Genomic DNA, 15,814 nt, shown 5'->3' with positions numbered 1-15,814 from the left:
TGAGAAATCTCAGGCATATTCCATTACCTTCACTTGACACAATATGCCATCAAGATGCTCCAAAATTTAATGTGAAGTTTAACTATCAAACACTTCTAAAATCTTATGCAACTAAATCTCATTGCGTTAGACTAGAAAGGAGTTTTGAATTAATAAAAAAGAAAAGAATTTATGAGACATCAGCAACTGTTCATAAACTAAAGATTAGATATTCCTTTTGCTCAAATAAAAGGATCTACTATATCACATACATTTACATACACTAAGATGTGTAAATCACTACATATGCATATAAGAATGTAAAACTCAGGCAAAGTAAAATTAATAGCATTGCCAATCTTCTTGTACAGGTGCATACAGGAAATATGTATGAGGAAACTATGGTAGAAAAAGTAATAAATTTAGAGTAAATTTCATGAGATTAAATCTGCTGTTACTGTGTAAATTTGGTCTTATCCTCTCATGCAGGAATTTTAAAGATTAAATGAGAAGTAAGATATATTAAAAGAATTAGTTGATTTATTGGAACATTGTACTTATTAAAAAGAATTGAGTAGGTTTACTCTTGATTCACAGATCTTACATTATCTGATATTTAAATATATCTCTCTGTGGCAGTTTTATATGTTTATAATATTTATTTTCTTGTACCAGAACTTTGGGTTTTTATCTGGACTGAATTGTATCACCACCATATTGAGATGTTAGAACCCTAACTTTCTCAGAATGTGACTGCATTTGGATGTAGAACCTTTTAGCAGGTGATTGAAGTTTAAAAGGTGCTATTTTGTTGGGTGCTAATCCAATATGGAAGTTTATAAGAAGACACAGCTTGAATTCACAGAGAAACACCACAGATTCATTAAGCAAGAAGAAATACCATGTGAGGACACAGGAAAAGTGAACATCTCCAAGTCCAAGAGAAAGGTCCCATGAGAAACCAAACAAAGTCAGACCTTTGTCTTCTATTTCTACCTTTACCAACCACAAGAAAAAAAACTTTCGGTTGTTAAAGTCACCCAGTTTAATTTTATATTTTCCTATGGTGGTATTTTGTTAATGGCAATCTCAACAAATTAATACAGATTTCTAAATACAAACCAGTTTTCATGGTAATGCCTAAAACCAGTACCAAGGCTTGCTCAGACATTGAAAAATAGTTACTAAAAATATTTTTAATTGCCCCTAAGCACTGCATAATAAAATAAACACAAAGATGATGTGGATTTAATGAATAATTTTAGTAAAAGTTTAACAAATCAAAAGGTGAAATAACTTTTATTTTACATTCATTTCTCAAAAATAATCAGTTAAAAATCAAAATTAAATTAAAAATGAAAAATTTAATTTATTAATTTTAAAATCTGTTGTAAGGAAACAACTGAAAATCAAGTTTCACTGAGCAGTTAGCACAAATCTATGTTCTTACATTATTTCTATTATCCATCTAAAAACATACAATCGCTTAGATTTTGGTTTTGTCTGTTTTCCTACTAGGCTGTTAGCATTGTGATTTAAGAAGTGTTAATTTAGCCGGTACACAGTTGTCTAGTCCTTATGTCAGTGGTTCTTGAAAGTTCCTTTCTCATGTATCTATTTCAGAACTAATTAAAAAATATAGGTGTTCTGTCCAAAAATGAGCTATATAAAACTTGGCAATCAATTTCAGAAGTTCAAAAACTCCCACAGTTGTGGAATACACTTATTGTCATGGAGATCACTAGTCATGTGTAGGAAAGAACCTGGTTCCATTTCACGAAAATGTGCTGAATGCTTGAGAGGAACCTGTAGGTCTATAATGTCAGACACACATGGTAGTTCAGGAATAACTTGAAAGAACACTGAAAATTTTGCAAATGTTATACCATGTTATCTCTTAGAATTATGTTTCATTTCATTGCTTTAACCAGATTGGTATTTTATTTTACTTTTATTGATTTAAATTAAAGTTGGTAAGATGTTGGTCAAAGGATTTCAAATTTTAAGTCAGACAGGAGGAATAAGTTTAAGAAATCTATGGTATAACAGTGTGAATATAGTTAATAACAATGTACTGTATACTTGAAAAGAGATAAGAATGTAGATTTAAGTGTGTTCACCACAAAAATAGTATGATAAATAATGTATATATTAATTACCTTGATTTAATCATTCCACAACTTATAAATATTTTAAAGCACCAGACTATGCATGATAAACATATAAAAGTTCTGTTAGTTAAAAATAATAATTAAATTAAAAATGAAAAATTTAACTTATTAATTTTAAAATCTGTTGTAAGGAAACAACTAAAAATCAAGTAAGGCTGTATCAGACATAATGCTTCCTCTTAAAATAACCTTAACATACTTGAAAAAATAGTTATGTCCACATATAAACTTCCATATCCGTATATCGAAAATGAATAAATAAAAAATAAAACCCAAAAGAAAAAAATAAAAAAAACAAAAGCACACAAATAGAGTCATAAGTGCATAAATAGCCAAAGGGTGTCAAAAAAGATTACTAGTATTTATTACTCCTGAGTCATTTGTAATTCTCTACTAAAACAGATTGGAATTAGGGAGTTCTATATATTTGGGTAATGAGATTCTGATCTTTGTTTCCAAACCCAACTGTAAATGCGTGTTTAAACAGACATCAATTCCTATAGCACATATTTCTTATTTTCATAATATCTTTCAGGAGAAAGAGATCTTATGAGCCCAACAGAGCCAAAATTTTTTTTAATTTATTAAATATTAAAGCATTTTATACACCTGCATCACAGATGCTGATATACTCAAAAGAAAGATGTAAAAAAAAGGGTCATCAGAGATATCAGATAATTACTTTTTTTTGAGAAACTAAAAGCAAACAAAAAGCATGATACTAATCCCTTATACTAAATATTAAATTTGCACTAGACTCCCAGCATATTTCACACCCAAAACATATTCACATGCCAAAATGTACCCTCAGTACTTGTTTAATTACTTTAAAGTCAAGGATGTCATTATTTTACTTTGCAATTAAGAAAATTCTATATAATAAATCAAATATATATTTTATATAGTTGTATTATTTTCTATTGTCCCTCCAACCCTTATTGTACCCAACAAAAAAATAAATTAATAAAAGAAATCCAGACACAAGGAAAATAATACTATGCTCAATATGTTACCTCTATCAAGGTAAATATGAACAGAGTTTTCAACTGAAAACTGACTTCTAGTCCCGACTGGGACAGTGGTATGTTGACTTTCATAAATCAGACATCTCAAATTTATATTAGTTCTGGCATTTACCATTTTTCTCATCTCCAGCAGTAAAATAAGACTGTTTGTAAATATCTTAAAACAGTTTAGGGATTCTTTTCTCCATTTTTTTTTTGTTTTATTTTGTATTTGTATACTCTCCTATATAAAATGACAATAAATTCCAGAGTCAGGTGGTCTGCATTCAAATTTAGTCTCATGACTTCTTTGCTATGTGATCTTAGGCAATCTGCTTTTTTCTTCTTTTGCCTCAGTTTCCATATCTGGGAAATGAAACAATAGTACCAAACTAACATGACTTTCATAGGAATAAATGGATTAATATATTTTTGCCAATTAGAATAATACTGGCATTTACCAAGGATGGAATATTGTCATTGATGAGAATGGTCTTTTATTCTTTAAAAATGCTGTGACATTTTTCTAAGTACTGTATCTGAAGAGACTCCTAAATGTAAGGAAAGCTTCCCCCTCAAATGCTAACACACAATTTTATTCTTGAGTTTAAATCATCAATGTTTCTAACACAAACACCAAGAGCATCATCTCAAGATTTGACCGGAATGATATGTTTTATTCAATAAATGGTAAATTGCTCCTGAGCAGGAAGTTTCCTAATTTGACTTGAGAGAGCAACTGAGCAGGAGTGAGCTGGTTCCAACACCTCAGTACAATGCTAATGATTTTTTCATGTTGAATTAATAGGATTGAAATGTTTGTGATTTCAGCAGCTGTTGGGAACAGTGGGAGAGCTTCTACCAACACACCAACAGCCTTGTGCCCCTCACATGGCTGTGTTTAGATGAACAGGAATGCTAACAGTCTGTCTAGAGTATGCTAATCTTAAATTAATAATAATCATCTCCATCAAAAGCAGCTATCAAATATTTCCCCCTTTCCATGGAGAATTTGTATATACTTTTTAATGATCTCATGAAAGAGTAATTTGTTGTGCACATAAACTAAAATTTATATCTTGAAGCAGGTGAGTGGCTACTATTTAGCTGTCTGATTAATTATCACAGCAAGAAATGATTAGGATTTGCCAACATATGGAACATTTTTACTTTACTCAGGTACATTATTACTCCCTTAGATCCTTTCACTGACTCCCAATGGCCTCCTGTTTAAAATTTAAGTGTTTCCTCTGAATTCATATTGAGCTTTTATCCTCCCAGAAATACTACTAACCAATTCATTTTCAGCTGATTTTTTCCCAAACACATTGACATATTCATTTAATTCATTTTTTCCTATTGTTTTTTTCTCTCCCAACACTTGACATTACCTGTATGTTTGCAAATACCTTTTCACTTGTCTGTTCTTTTGATAACTTAAGATTGCAGACAATATAACAGGATTTATTTTTATCATACTGCACTTACAAGACCTAAAAATAATGCTGTGCTAATAGAAAAATGAAAATAATTTTCACATATGAATGTGTTTGAATTAAGATCTTAGGAAACATAACTGATTTATGATAGCAATTATCTAAAACCTCAGGATATATTTTTGTATTTTAAATTAAATAAAATATTTGTGATAGATCTGCAACACCCATGGATAAAAATGTTTGATACATACAATTCCTAATGAAATTATTTTTTCTTTACATTAATACCCCAAATTGTGAAAGACATATAACATGTTAGATGAATAGGATAAAGAGAAAAAGGAATAAAGAAATCAGGAATCAAAAGGGAGTTAATGTCATTGGTAGTAAAATATCTCTAAAAAATAATCACAAAAAAATTGGTTGAAGGACTTTAAAAATCTCTTAGAATAATTAGCATAAGTATATATTATGTGATTTATATAAAAGGGATTTAGGTTGTTTTTTCCTAAATAGTTAACATGTGTTGGGGCTGGGGATATGGCTCAAGCGGTAGCATGCTCGCCTGGCATGCTTGCGGCCCGGGTTTGATCCTCAGCACCACATACAAACAAAGATGTTGTGTCTGCCAAAAACTGAAAAATGAATATTAAAAATTCTCTCTCTCTCTCTCTCTTTCTAAAAAAAAGTTAACATGTGATCTATTACTCCTTTGATATAGAATTTTACGTCAAATTTCCTCAGGAATAAATAGCAATATTTTCACATCTGAAAATTAAATTGAAATCATGTGTGTATAACCAAAGTAAGGATAAATTTCTTCTTACCATCTTGATAAAAAAATCAATATTTTACAAATCCAATGGTAGAGGTAATATATATAATAATGCTTTGTATAGTAAGTTCTTGTGATGACTAAATGTGATTGTCCCTTTTTGCCAACTTTCATGATTTATTAGATTTCTTGTTCAAATGCTCTCCTAAATACAAATTAGAAAGACAACTTTATAAAAATTTTATAAAGAGGTATATATTTATATTGAAAAAAGTATGGCTAAATCTGTTAAATATATGGTATAACATGAATTATTTTCATTAGAGTGTTTTAATTATGACCAATGTGAATACGCAATTCCAACTCTAGGTCAGATATACACAGAGATGATCCAGAATTGCTCTTTACATTTATGAGGGAGTATTTTAAACTGGGAATGAAACTTCTGCCAAATAAATTATCTAGTGGTATTTTTTTCCTCCAAATAATGTGTGTACATGTGTTTATATGTTATCTCAAAATAAAATACCTTAAATGTACATTTTTTCCAGGCATTCATCTAAGATTTATACAAATTCTCAAACACACAAATTGAACACATATATGCACTTATAATTTCCACATTATTATGGAAGCTTTAAGATTTTTGCCTCCTAAAAAGATGACAATAATTACTAATCGTAGTGCCTAACCTCTAAAACCGTATTGTCAGAACTTGTTCATTGTGTCATAATTAGAAAGAGACCATTAACACCAATGTTGTGAACTTTCACTATAGTTCAGGATATGGTGTGGTGTAACCAATTAAAACAAAAACATTTAAAGAGGTAAAGAAAGCATAAAAGCCAATTCATTAGACCTTCATGTTTTGGGTTCAGTGGTAACTGAAATGTACATTAAAGCAGAAAGCCTTGAATTGCTGATACATCCCAAATCATATTATAAATGTGAAAGGTGGGAACACTTAGCTTGGATTACTGAATATACATCAATGGACAAGGTTACAGTGATGACTCAAACAGCTGTGAGAAATTATAGAAACCCACACCTAGTAGCAATAGGTAGATATAAAGTGGATGCTTTTAAGAATTATCTATTTTGTTAATGTTGGAACAGTTTGAACATTGGCTGTTCTATGAACTTGTAAAAGTTAGATTTATTCTGGAAGTGAGTTCCCAATAGTTAAACAATAACATTAAGAATGGTGGGTTCAGGATTCCCCTGTCCCCCAGTTCTGCATCCCTCCAGACCTGTCAAATGTCATTGAGGTAATTCTCTGGAAGTGATCATGTACTTTCAAAGGAAAGTATGCATGTGCTTTGATCTTAATTATTATTATTATTATATATATATATATATATATATATATATATATATATATATATATATATATATATATATACTTTAAGATAATGGCCAGTCTGTCTTTACTTGATCATACAGGGGTATTGTGAGTCAGCAGAGTAGACTCCATATGCAGCTCACTAAAACTTGCTTATGGTAGCTTAGGAAAGAAAACCAATTGTAAAATTGTGCAATTATTCTAGATTCTTGTTTATAGTCATAATTATCAAAATCTAATATTGCTTGTGAATACACACATAAACATAGAAACAGCTACATTGTATATATTCCTCACTAGTACAAGGTTCATTTTCTCAGGCCCTTGTATCCACCAAAAATATCACATGGGTGTGAGGTGCACTGCAGCAACAGCTGCAATATGTAACAAAGAAATTACCTGGTTAAAATTCTACCTGTATTTTAGACAAACATCAGCTCTGATGGTAAGATGATAAAAGTCCACCTGTACTCTCCTGTGCACTCCTGCACCTACCCCCGGAGCATAACAACAATTACTACATCATAATCAACAATCAGTTATAAAGTGCTCTCCATGTGCCAAGAAACTGTACATTTACTTATTTATTTATGGTATCAGGAATTATTGCAGGGGCACTTAACAAATGACTTACATCCCGAGCTCCTTTTATTTTTTATTTAAGATAGGGCCTCACTAAATTGCTTAGGTTCTTACTAAATTAGTGAGACTGGCTTTGAACTTGCAATCCTCCTTCCTTAGCCTCCTGAGTCACTGGGATTACAGATGTGCACCACCAGGCTAGGCCCAGGCAATTGCATTTTTATCCTCAGAATGGCTATTATCTAAGCATTACAATTTGATGATGTACAAGAGAAAATTTTGTATTAGTGTCCAAGGTACATATATACATTAAGAAAGGTTAGTACTATCAGAATTCAGTTTAATTTCAAAATAGGTTTTCTTAAGGGTTATAAAGGTTTCTTTCCCATTACTACTCAAAACTAGAATTTAGAATGAGTTCCTAACATATTTAAAGGGAAAATGCTCAATTTCTAAAAACGAAGCAAATGTCTATACTAGAAGATACACATCTACCATTTCTAAATTTTTAGTTTGGAACAGAACCTTCTAGTTTAAGCTCTGCTTCAAGAATGGGATGAACTAGGATACAAAATCTACTGTGTCAAAATCACAAGGAATTTACACTGGCTTACCCCAACTCTAGATTTTACAAAAGGAAAAAAAAAAGTTCTGAAAGCAGACAATCTTAAGCATAAAAAAAAAGAAAAAAAGAAAGAGAAAACCATAGATACAATGAAAATGGTGTTCTCTCTTTCATATTCTCTCTTGCTCACCACAAACATATCAAAGGGATCATGTAGCTTTTCTAAAAAAATGGGTATCATCCAATCTTAGGTAAAGAGGAAAGACACCATTATTATTAAAAAAGAGAATGATGGATATTCTTTATAGAATAGATTCATATTTAAAATGAATTAATTACTAAACAATAAGAAATGCATTAAATATGTGAGATAAATTATCTCAGGTAACATACATGGAAAATAAAAAATGGTTGTACAAAAACTAGTTATCCATAAGTAATAACCATTTAAACAACTGGCTGTCTTGGTTTTATTTTTGCTTTGAAATGATGATTTGTAGCAGCATGGGGGATAAATTAAACAACCAAACAAAAAAGAATCTGAAGACTATGGCAATGGCCCAGGTGAGAATGTTTTCCTCAAATAGAAAGGTGACATGAGGAGTGGAGGAAAGAAGATTTATGAAGTATTTAAGACATAAACAGACAAATCTCGGTGCTTGATGGAATTGGAACTTGAAGAAAATGGAGAAATAGGAATACCTTTAAAACTAATCTATAAATCTTGTTACAGGTGAAATTAATCAGGAATGGCTACATTTCTAGGGACCTGTAAAAAATGAAAGTGTAGGGCCTTTTGTTCAAAAGAATTAAGAATCTGAAGATGGCAACAGCAGAGCACTAAATCAAGCTCAGAATCCTGTTACTTATAAGAGCCTGTGTGACTGCTTGGGTTTTCCATGAAAACAACACTGAAACTCATTTGCTAGTTACAGTAACAGGAAACAGGAAAGCAAAGGAAAAGATATTGAAAAACACTAGTTAGCTAATGCTTGAATTCATTTTATATTATAGAAAGTAGAATAAACAAGAGGTGAATCTCTTCCAGGGCCTCCTCTTCTGGCCTATTTGGGCTTCTTCCTTCTATGGTTATTCTGTCTTTGACAGCTAACTTTTCCTCTTACCAAGAATAGGAATCATACTTCCTTGCCAGTCTTGGCTTTGTGGCATAGCAGCAGAGTCAGCCCATCTTGTTGAATTTTCCGGATCTCTGCTCCATGCCTCAGCCACAGAAAACCAGTGTGGGGTGAGCAGGGAGGAAAGACAAGGGGTGTGGGAGAGTGGGAAGGTATTCTGCTCTGCTCTACAGTCTCTCATGCCTTTTGTGCTCTGCTGGAGCTGAGGTTTTGCTCTTTTCCTAATCACACAAGGGAGGTTAAGCATACTACTGGGGCCAGAGTAAAAGCAATCACCCCCACCATGATCTAGACTGTGTCCTGTCATTTGGGAATAACCTATCTGCTTGTCTGAGCTTATACAAGAAAGGTGGTGTTCCTTTGTTAACCTTGCAAGTACTTTTGATATTTATCATCCCATCTGAGACACACTATTTCCCTTTCTGAGGCCAATGAGAAAGTCAAAGTATATTTCCTTTTCAATCATGGGAGGACCCACTGCCCTCTTTGGGAAAGAGAGAGCTTTGAGACACAGAACCCAGCTCTCTATTTAATGTGAGCACAGCAGAGTAAGCAGAGGGGGTAGGACATGAAATTTGGTCTGTTGCAGCCAAAGTGGGGATTTCTTGACCTAGGATATAACTCCCCTAAACTGAGAATAGGGTAATAATGGAGGACCATTGCTCCACTTCTATTAATGGAAGATGTGAGAGGGTGAAGTCCTCTCCTAAATGTGTGAAAGAGGCCAACAAGTGAAAGTAGAATTTTTTGCTTGTGTCTATACTCAGTAAAATGGCCTCTTTGTGACAATAGAAAGCCAATCTTCGCCCTCCAAGAACACATCATTAAAAAAAAAGAAGAAGAAGAAAAGATAATTGAAGAAAACATTAGAATGTTGTATGAAAGGAAAAACTTCTATAACAAAATACAGCAAATATAATCATTTACAATTAAAAATGTCTTGGGTTGAATTTCTTTTTTTTTTAATGCGAAAATGTTTTGCCTAAGTTAAACAGAAAGGGTTTAGAAAGAAAACATCAGATTAATTTCAAAAATAGTGAACATAGCTATAACAATAAAGCATTGGTAAGTGGAAGGTAGAACAGTTGCATGTATATTAAATGAATATATAAAACTCTTGAGGTCAGATGATATATTTTACTTGTACCAAATACCAAATATAATATATAGCATTTAAACTTAGTGAGTACACACTCATGAAGATGTACTTCCAAAACATAAAACATAAGAAACATAGGAGCACTTCAATTCTTCATCACACATTAACTTATAACAAACAGCTAACAATGGACCCCAACTTTCTCATCTTTTTACATTATCTCTTTGCTAATGTCTCCCCTCTGCCTTCCAACATTTCCACCCCCTCTTCAGGGAATTTAGTTTTCCTTGGCATTTATATTTCATAATAACATAGGTACCTTGGAAGTTTTGAAGCAGAGCAAATAGACTGCAACTCATCAAATATATTTTATTTCATTTTACAGATACATGAAAAGGAATAACATTTTGCCCCCAGCTCAATTCTTCTATCTTCTTTTTCTTTTTGGATCTCCCAATGACTTCAAAGAGAAATTTTCTCTGAGAGAATTGATCAAGGTCTGTAATGTACAAATCTGAGTTCTTTAATGCCAAGGCATAAGATCACAATAATTTGGTTTTTTTATAAAAAATAAACAAAAAGGCCAGCAAAACAATAACAATTATGAACCCCCTACATTATTAAATCTCTTGACCTTACTGAAAGAGCTAGAATTTCACTGTTCATACACCAATAATATAATTTGTATAATTATTTTTATGTTAATAATTACATCCTAGTAGAATGATTTGGTGATTTCACAAAAGCCAGCAACTGAGATGTTAATTATTCTAAAGCAATATTGTTCAACAGAATTTTCATCACTTCAATTATAAACCTAGTGCCAGCACTGTCTAATGTGGTAGCCATTAGCCTGATTTGCCTGTTTAACAGATGAAATGTGGCACTTACAACAGAGGAACTATGCTTGTAATTTTGTTTAATTTTTAATTAATGAAAAATTTAAATTTAGATAACCACTATACCTATACCGAGCAGCACAGTTCCAGTTGCCCTTTTACAAGTAGCAATCTGCTAGATAGGTATGAAGTGATAAGTCGAACCAGTATGGGAGTTCATCATAATTTAGTGCAGATGAGGATGCACAAGGAATGAAAAAAAAAAGTTTCAAGTAAGAACTGTGTAGAAAAACACGATTGAAAAAGGCATCAGTTGATTTAATATGACTGCAGAGAAAAGAAAGCTCACACAGAGGGTATAAACTTTAGGCCAAAACTTGAATTAAATGACTAGCCAACCAAGGAAATAACTCAAGGAAAGCACATATGTGGCTGGGGAGTAGCAGAAACCAAGGCTTGCCCATCTTAACTTTACATGGAATTTATAGAAACATGTGTCTGGAGCAGAAGGAGCAGAAGGAGAAAGACACAACTCCACGTGAAAGAATTAAGCAGCATCTAATATTTATCCAACGTTGAGTATTTTTAAAGGTCTTTGATTTTTTTAAATTATGAAAATATTGCACTGTGAATGGGAAAAAAGCATTATTATATTTGTGAGTTTAAATTTTTACTTTTATTGTTTTATTCAGAATGAAACAGACTGAGCAAAAAATAGGTTCTGGGGAGAAAAGGTTCTAAGGTATTACAGTTGTCTGGTTTGATATGATATGGCATTGGCATTTGAAGAGTAAAGAAGCGGAAGGATTAAAAGTGCATGTGCATGTGCATCACACACACACACACACACACACACACACACACACTCCACACATGAAGGATTAGATATTGGGACTAAGAAAAAGAGAAATCAGGGTTGAGACTTCAACAGGGAGGTAAATGAAACTCACTCAAATGAAGAGTACAAAAGGAAAAAACTTTAAATTAACTAGGTCATGTGTTTAAGTCCATTAATTTAAAAATGTGTTTGAGATATTCAAAGGGAGTTCTCTAGGCAATAGGAGCCAGAGGGAGGATCAAGGGCAAGTTGAAGATTGAAATATAAATTTTGTAATTCTCAAAAAGTAGATAGTGATTTTTTTCATTATAATTGAAATTTATAGATTAAATTAAAAAAAACTCTTCAGGGTTTCTTTTTCCTATAAAATGTATCCTAATATATTGAAATAACTTATGTTTTGTGAATCTCTCTCACCTGTTGATACTATAAAATTTCTTACCTTATTATATTTGTACTTTGAAAAAAATTCCAATAGATATTCAAAATAAAATTGTTAGAGGAATTTTCTACTTAAAATAGAAAGGAGATAATGTCATCCAATCAAGATGTTTAGCTCAGAGGACACTGAAGGGAGAGACAAGGTTTACAAAACAGACTTGCTATTAGACTCCACTGTATTCTTTCTCTTCACTCTCAGTTCAGCTCTCTGTGAAAAAAGAAAATAAAAAGAAATGCTTTCCATACATTCACTCAAAACTCACCACTGCTGAATCCTTCCAGAAGAATGACACTATACTTTGTTAAATAGCATGGCAAAAGGCATAAAATAAAATATATCATAACCTGCTTGTTTTAAGGGACTTAGACACTCAGTACAGTGTCAAAAATGCACATGGGGAGAAATATATTTTGTGAACACAAAGTTTGCTGTAAAAACCCTAATATTGATTTCATGTTTTTATTAGTTAGAAGTATATTGATTTTTAGTGAGGTCAATTTAATCATTCTTTTTTCCTCTAATTTCTGGCACAATGGGGTCATGTATTTCTTTCTGAACTACCTCTTCTTATTTAAGTTGCTTCTTCATTTTTCCTCCATTCTCTTTGTTGCAAAAGGTGTGTGTAGGTATGGCACTGCAGGAGCAAAAATGGGGTAAACTTATTTATGAAGTAAACTTTTAGTCAAGAGCTTTCAAAAAAACATTTTTGAATAAATTAAGAAAACATGTCAAGACATAGTCTACATGTGCTATAAGAATTCTGAATCCTTTAGAATTTACAGAGACTAACCCACAAAATTACAAGTATCTTATATTAGACAAATTTGCCAAAAACATGCATTACAGAAAAGATAGCCTCTTCAACAAATGGTGCTTGGAAAACCATATGTAACAAAATGAAATTAAACCCCTATCTCTCACCATGCAAAAAACTCATCTCAAAGTGGATCAAGGACCTAGGAATTAAACTAGAGACTCTGCGTCTAATAGAAGAAAAAGTAGGCCCTAATGTTCATCATGTGGGATTAGGCCCCAACTTCCTTAATAAGACTCCTATAGCGCAAAAATTAAAACCAAGAATCAATAAATTGGATGGATTCAAACTAAAAGGTTTCTTCTCATCAAAAGAAACAATCTGTGAGGTGAGCAGAGAGCCTAATCTTGGGAGCAAATTTTACCCATCACACATCAGATAGGGCATTAAACTTTAGGTATATAAAGATCTCAAAAAGCTAAGCACCAAAAAACCATATAACACAATCAATAAATGAGCCAAGGACCTGAACACCACACTTCTAAGAAGAGGATATACAATCAATTAACAAATATATGAAAAAATGTTCATCTCAGAATTTCTTTATGGAACACAAATCAATTAACTATATAGCTATGAAATAAATATATTAACCAGATAAAACTAGTATGAATGGAAATAGATACAGCATTTATATCAGAAACCAAAATTAAAATTTTTGTCCATTCTATTTCAAATTTATAAATCATACTGGTCCACTGACTACTATTATTTGTAAGAGGTCCAAACTAAAAAACAAATTGCATATCTATATCAATATAGGCATATAGCTATATATTTAGAAATATAATCTATAACACAATATCAACATTCAAAGGTGGGTTGAAATTTATAAGAAATGAAAATATACCTCTCGAATTTATTTTTATATGAAGAAATATTTATTAATGAGAAACACATTATGTGAATTATATCAATGTGGAATGTGTTAGAGATAAATTACTTCTCTCAATGTACTCAACTTATAATGTACTTTGAGGTTATTTACTTTTTGCTTCCTCTATGCAAAGTCAACTTTCAAATAATCACCCAAACTGTAGCATTAACATGTTTAAATCATTTTAATCCATAACACCAAAAATATGCTGAACCCAAATCAAAACTTAAAAATCATATTTGTTGTAATCATCAGTGTCGAATATATTTAATGTTCAATATTCTTATAAGATAGTTATTATTCTCTTTTTCCAAATATGAAACCTGGTAACTATGCATATTAAGTGAATTTCTGACATCACCCAGGTAATGCATTCTAAATGTTTTGAAGGTTAGGACTCTTGTTCCTAAACCTGCAAGCATTCTTAGAAGAGTGACTGACATATTATAGGGAGCCAGTATTTATTTGCTCAGTTGAAATGAAGAAGAGGAGCTATGAATACAAGGGGATTTATTTGACATTAAACTCATCATTTTTTCACTGTGAGGTATAATACTCAGCTAAATCAAAAAATATTTTTTTCCCCAAAAAAACTATAGATGTCCACTACACTACAGATACCTATTGGCTATCCCTCTTTAAAGTGAAAAAGCAACTGGTCTTCTAAAATTTCTATTAATTGTATCTTTAAAAAATGTATATAATGTAACTGAAATTGGGAGGTCTAAGTTGTTCAGAGGTGGAAGTGAAGGAATCTCCTAAGGACTATCAATAGAAAAGAAGTAACAGATACCCTGGATGTAAAAATATCTAAGAAAATGAAGACCCGCAGAAGAAGGAGGAGCACAAAGAAAAGACTGATGAGTGTGAACTTGGCTCAGACACAGATGTTCTCCGGGGCACACTTGGATCCCAAACTCATATGTCCACATGAATATTGATGAGGAGGTCTCCGCACTTGAGAGTAGCTTTCTGTGTGTGTCAATATTATGTGCATCCTTCAGAGATGCCTTATTAATGAAAAGTGCCTAGCAATTGTAATCATATCTTGATTAATATCACAGATGCCAAAGGCCCAGAGAAACTGTCACATTGCTCAAGAGGGAAGGTATAGCTATTGTTTTAAGTAATCTAAAATTATATTTAGTTCTATAAATGTGTAATTAAGTGCCTATTGTAGATAAACCAGTGTGTTTATTGCTTAAGAAAAAAATTAAGTTGATGATTACTATATTTTAAAAATTATGAAAAATATAAAAAATGTGGCCATGATCATGTTTACCAAATATTAGTATATCAGAACAATGAAAAAAAAAATCAAAGAGTCTTGACTGAGATATGATTAAGACAAATGATTATTTTGTAAACCATGCTTAACTCATTAAATTGATCACCATATGAAGCTTTAAAGTATGCATATGTAAATAGATTTAAAAATTCTATTAATGACAAATTACTGTTCATTATCAAAATTTATAAGGATATATTAGCAAATGAATTTACAACCTTTAATGTTGATATCAATGAGGTCAACAAGTTAGTTCCTTTATAGCACACTCTTCAATGCAATATCAATCTGAATCTATTGCTCTATATCATGAGAGTTCCAATTCTCATATTTCTGTAGATCTACTTCTGGAACTTCTATATTTTTTTAAAAAAATATATAAAATATTTGTTTCTACTCTAAGGGATTATGGTTGATATTGCTAATCAAAAAACAAATTCTGTTCTCTATTTTATAATAACAGAATTATAGTTGGGAATGGCTGCCCATAAGAGGACTACATTTTCCAGAACCCCTTGAAGCTAGGTTTGGTCATGTGACTTAATTCTGGGCCAGCATCATTTGGTATCATCAATGCCCTTTCCATCTGCCTTTTCTAGAGTGATATTAAAAGCATAAGTTGAA

General features: G+C 31.8%; 1 protein-coding gene across 6 annotated transcripts in view; it reads right to left on the bottom strand.

Moving 5' to 3' along the window:
• Positions 1–15,814, bottom strand: part of Pcdh9 (protocadherin 9) — an 874,581-nt gene that overhangs the window by 417,157 nt on the left and 441,610 nt on the right. The window lies entirely within an intron of this gene.

This window comes from Marmota monax, unplaced genomic scaffold, assembly GCF_021218885.2.
Source record: "Marmota monax isolate L192 unplaced genomic scaffold, Marmota_monax_Labrador192_F-V1.1 WCK01_AAM20220418_F8-fsc00049, whole genome shotgun sequence".
In the NCBI taxonomy this organism is placed as follows: Eukaryota; Metazoa; Chordata; class Mammalia; order Rodentia; family Sciuridae; genus Marmota; species Marmota monax.
Note: the sequence above shows the minus strand (reverse complement) of the source record. Positions and strands in the feature narration are given on the sequence as shown.